The following is a 5,796-nucleotide window of genomic DNA, read 5'->3' on the forward strand; positions in this document are numbered from 1 at the left end:
CCTCATGATATCAAATTGCCTGAAATTACTATGATGGACGAAGGGGGTTTCTTTTGAACCCTCATTTTCACACACAAACATTCATGCAATCCAATAAAAACATTTTAAAAACACAATATATAAACTTCATTTTATTTTTCCTTTACTTTAATCAGAACACAGAATGTTTATCAACACTACAGTTATCAAATCATTTTCAATAAAATCAGTGATTCAGAAAGAGCAAAACTTTCTTCGGGGTGACAGCTTCAGATTCTAAGTAGGTAAATACTGTGGTCCCTACACAGGTACATCCCAAGCATGTTTAAACCACTTGGGCACTGGACTTTCCCATGTCCTTTACACAGAGATTGAAACAGACCCCAGGAAACCTCAGAGGCTGCTGGCTGAATCTAAAAGACAGAAAAGGAATCCATTTAGCTCTGGTGATCACTGTCACCATCAATCTCTGTATGGTTTATTCCTCACCAACTGCACCCGGCCATGCTGCTTGATGTTTGGGAGAAGACAAATCACTAATCAATTATGCACACTAATTTAAAATGCTACCTTTAGGGGGCGTTTTAATAACTTAGTAACAGGGGTGAAGTGCTTCCTAGAACTGTTTTATTTAAAACCTTTGAGATTACACATTAGCTAAGACGACCTGAGCGTCCACAAACACTTCATGCTACTGTCTACAGAAACTACCAAATTGCCCCCAAAAGTGCTACTAGAATTCTGCAATTGGTTGAAGTCATATGGAAAATAGAATTATATGCTAATTTGTTCCTATATTAAGTTGTCATAGAAGGTCAGACCAAACACAGTAAAATGAATTGTGGAAAAAAACCAAAAACAAAAGTAGATTGGCATGTACCATATCACAGTAAACTGTTTATCTTCATAAACACAAATACAAAAAAGATTCTTCTCCTTTTTGAAAATAAATGTTTTATCCAACCTTAGGCAATGATTTGGGTGATAAAAAATACATTATATACATGGTTTCCCCTCAAAGGAGAACAAGGGCAAGATATTTTTTGTCTAAGAGGAGAAATTGTGAAGGGCATAACATTAAGAGAGAGATTTAAAAAAAAGCCTTACTTTATTACATAATTTACAAAATTAATTCACATAAACAATTCTAAACATGTATATAAATATACTAGTTCAAATTAAATTATAGGGTCAGAAGGTACAGACTATAATCACTCCAAAATTAAGTCAATAATGCTATAGGTATTTTTTCTTAGCATATATTTATTTAAAACATCATTAAAGGAAAAATATGTGTATCCTTTCTTGGGGGGGAAGACATAAGTAATTTCAAGAATAGTATATCAACTTTCAAAAAACAAAACAATGAAGCACTATTAATAGCTGAAGAATTCCGCGGCCAGCCTCATATAGAAGAATGGATGCATACAACCTACGGCCCTCTTACAAAGAAGAGGGAAGAATGAGGAGGGCAGACAAGTGAAATTGTCCAGTATACGGAGTCCTGCACGGGTTCGGATCTATATGGAACACCCAGTTTACTGCAGGACACAACTCAGACAAGTGACAGAGCTCATCTGTACCACACCTTTCAGCAAATTCCTGGGAGAAAATAGAACAGTGACTTGGTGTTCGCGAGTCTTTTTCTTTTTTCCATTGAAAGGTATGTTTATATATTCTATTTTATCGCACTATTTCCAATGCCATGCTGCAAGAACAGGAGTGCCCACAAAGAGCGACCTTAATTGTCTTTACATCATAACTCATTTTCAATTTCCAAAAGGATTCTTCATACTGCTTTTAATAAGCTTTTATTACTATTAGTTGCCATAAATTGAGTTAAGTCCCATAAAATATCAGTTAGATCTCTTACACAAATACTTACTTTTCTGCTGAGGATTACTGGCCTGGTATATTTTGTTTTCTTCTTACTATATTAGATATGCAGGGTCTTCAGGCATAAAATCTTCAGAATCCTTGATGGACAACAAACACAAAGGTATATATAAGTATATATTTCTCTCTTAGCGTGCTTTGTGAAGATCCTTATGTATTAGAAAGGGCCTTCAATCCAGAAGTAGTTAAGAATTATACTGGGGGCGTGGTTGGCTGACAAAAATGAAAACCTGAACTGATGCCTAAAAAAGCAGGAATTCAGTACATTCATCTTCATTCCACATAAAAGCAATGTGATGTCCAGAGGCTTAAAATTATTTGACCATAAACTATGACACATTGAACCCTATAATTAAATTTGAAATACCTTAAGATAATTATTATGTCACCTACCTATGACTGTATGAATACTTTTAATATTCACTACTCGTGGTTTCAATCCAAAATATATTTAAACCACGGAAGCATTAAGTCAATTAAAGACAACATCAAGCAAATCAATAGCTGTTCTAGGAGTAAAAATAACACTCAAAATAAGATTTAGAAAAGGACTGTTAAAAGCAAGGAAAAATAGTTGGACCCCGGTTATCACAAACAGAACGCTATCATTCCTGAGTGTTTGCTTATAAAACTCCGTATTTCCACTAGCTAGCTAACGGACAAGAATGGAAAGCTTCTTGCAACCAGCTAGAAAGAAAGTCTTTACCAGGCCCCTTGAAAAAGCTCATTTTCACATTACTCAGGCTTCATTATGCTAAATCAATATTCGTTTAGTCACTGGGGTTATTGACATATTTTAAAATAAAAGTATACCCTTCAGCTACTGCACTCATTACAGGTAATTTGTCTTGTCAGAGAGCAGGGAATATTATCCCAGTCTTTCAGGGGCTGACAGCCCATGGAAATACCTCCCCATGGTTACAACTGTAAATAATTTTAAGGTAAAATATTGAAAAATCAATGACTGTTTCCTGCAATCTGTCACAAACAAATCAATCATAATCTGTACTGCCAGCGAGTATGATTTGAAGGAGATGGGAGCAGATGTAATTCTTGGCTGGAATCTCTCATTTCAAAATCACTTCCCATAATGGCGTCATCATTTAAACACTTAACAGTCAGCCCAACTGCCACTGTACCATCTAGTCCGACAAAACCACAAGGAGGAGGAGGAGAAATGCCATCGCTATTATGTTAACAAACATTTCATTCAAATAGGTGCTGCGTTAGTAAATTTCAGCTGGAAACAGTCTTACCTGCCCCTTTCACAAGTCTGAATTAATCAATGCGGCTTTCCTATGGATTGATGCTTAGCAAATTAGCCTAAGACTCAAAATTCATTTCCAAAAGCATGCATGTCCTTTACTTTAAAAATCCACTGTAGAGAATAAAATTTAAGAATTAAGAAATATAAGACATTTGGATTCTAGAATATCTAAAATTCTGTCGAGATAACAAAGACAAAAAAATGGGCCATAAATGTCAATATCATACTTTTAAAGTAGGTTTAAAGGTCTCAGTTGCCCAGATATTAAATTTTATACTTTCCCTCTAGTAATAAATATTCCATTTCAACTCTGTAATATTGCAGCAGATTTTAGGATAACTAACTAGCAAGACCTGGTGTGGTGCTGTTGGTTAATGCGCCAGACTGCAAAGCCGTTTGAACTGCAAGGTCAGTGGTTCAAGCTCACCAGCTGCTCCTCGGAAACCCTATACAGGGTCTCTATGGGTCGGAATTGACTCGATGGCACTTAACAACAACAATAACAACAACTAGCAAGACCTAGTCAATTTAAGAAAATATTCCTATATTCCATACACATGCTGTACTAAGACTGATGTTTTTAAAAGACAGAGAAATAAACTACTAAGTAAATGAAGTATAAAAAGTTGACCAAGGCTATAATATTGAATTGTTTTTGCAAATATAAACTGTTTCCCAAGTACCTTAATAATCATCATTTCTTTCAAGATTATAATTTAATGGCTTCCTCTCTTGTACAGGCATATAAATTAAGGAATCTGAGATGGAAATTATTTTTCCACCCTGTCGTGTCAAACAAAAACACTATTTAATTTAAAGATGATAGTCTTTTTCCTGGAGGTTTTTGTTTTAAATGTATACTAGTTCCTTTAATAGAAGAAATCAGTTTTATCTCCCACATTTCTTACTTATTCCTAATTATATAAATAGAGCCCATGAAGCCCATGAAGATTAATAATCTTCCATAGACAGAGTTTGGGAGGCTGAGATTTTGGAGGATTTGAAAAGTATGCAATTTTTCTTAAAAGGAAAATTGAAAATATATAACTACCACTGCATAATTTAACATTAGAAAAATATTCTCGGGCTGTAGGATAAGCACTGGACTGCTAACCACCAGGTCAGTAGTTCAAACCCACTAGCTACTCTTGGAACCACTATGCAGGGACACCGTGAGTCAGAACTGGAACCAATTTGGATCACACACAACAATAACAACAAACATTTTTTTTTTAAAAAAAGGGTTTTACTCTGTTTCTAACTTAACCTGCATAATCAATGTGGCATCATACCATCAGAAGACAAACCAAAACCTCACTGCCACTGAGTTGGTTCTGACTCAAAGAAACTGTGTGTAGTGTTTCCAAGGCTATACGTCTTTACTGGAGTAGAAAGCCTCATCTTTCTCTCCAGGAGCAGCTGGTGGATTTGCACTGCCTACCTTGTGGTTAGCAGCCTATTACTTATCCTAAGGAGTCAACCTTTCCTTGCAAATATAAATTGAATCTCTTTTTTTGGTCTTCAAGAATCTAAAATTGATTCCTGAACACCAAAATTAGCTTTTGAAAATGAAAAATCACATGAGTAAATGATCAAAGATACCATCCTGAATAAAACAAGAATTCCATTCCTGAGAATGCCTGCAACAGCTGCAGAGAGTAAGCGCCAAGCCAGCCTAGCCAGAAGACAAGGAAAACATTACCCAGGGCCTTAGGATGAAGAGGAAAATGCTAAAAGGGCCGAAAGTTCTGCCCCAGGAAAAGAGCACCTGCAAGTGAGCTCTGGGTCTCCAGTTCTTTAGTGTCCCAGACAGGGCTCAACTAGCTCCTTGGCTGAACTCTGAAACCAGCTGTCAACCACCAAGTCTTTCGCTCAGAGTGTGGTTCTTGCTGGTACTTAATCACCCTGCAAACAGCACATCTCCCAAGTGAAGGTGACAAAGAACTGGGAAGTAAGTGAGGTCAGTTAAGCAACAAGCGAAATGCATGCACATCTTAGCCACAAACAACAAGAGACATCAAATTGAACTGTGTCAGACGCCATGACATATCTAATTCTCAGAAAGAAGCTATTTTAAGGATGCTGAGTACACCTCAGTGATATTTCTCAGTTAGAAGCAGGCTCCAAAGTGTAGCAGAGGAAAATCTGAGATTTCATTTAAAATTGTAAGAAATTGCTACAGATTGGATAAAGTTCTTATATGTAACAAAGTCTCAGGATTACAGAGGAAAGTATTCTTTTAAAAGAGATAACATTACCTTCTTATCTTCAAATCTTTTCTCCCAACAGCCAGTTTACTGTAGATCCATTATGGACTGAACAGTCTTAAAGAGAAAAACAGCCGGAGTTAGCTTCATTGTTGGTACCACTTCCTTCCTTCATGGAATTACAATTTAATTACCAATACTTCAGTGGATTTTATTCCTGGATGATATATATCTCAAAAAGCATACGCTTTAGCTATTTCCACTAGTGAATATTTAGTACAACCTTCTCAATTAATCAACCATGGCCTACAACTGCTAGAAGAATGTGTTTTTCATAGCTCCAAAAGAGTGGGTAAAGCTCTTAATATCTATTATATGTAAAAGAACTAACAGAATTTCAATATATTTAAAAATCTTTAATATACAAGAAATATACATCTTAATAAT

Source organism: Chrysochloris asiatica, unplaced genomic scaffold (assembly GCF_000296735.1).
Source record: "Chrysochloris asiatica unplaced genomic scaffold, ChrAsi1.0 scaffold00055, whole genome shotgun sequence".
NCBI lineage: Eukaryota > Metazoa > Chordata > Mammalia > Afrosoricida > Chrysochloridae > Chrysochloris > Chrysochloris asiatica.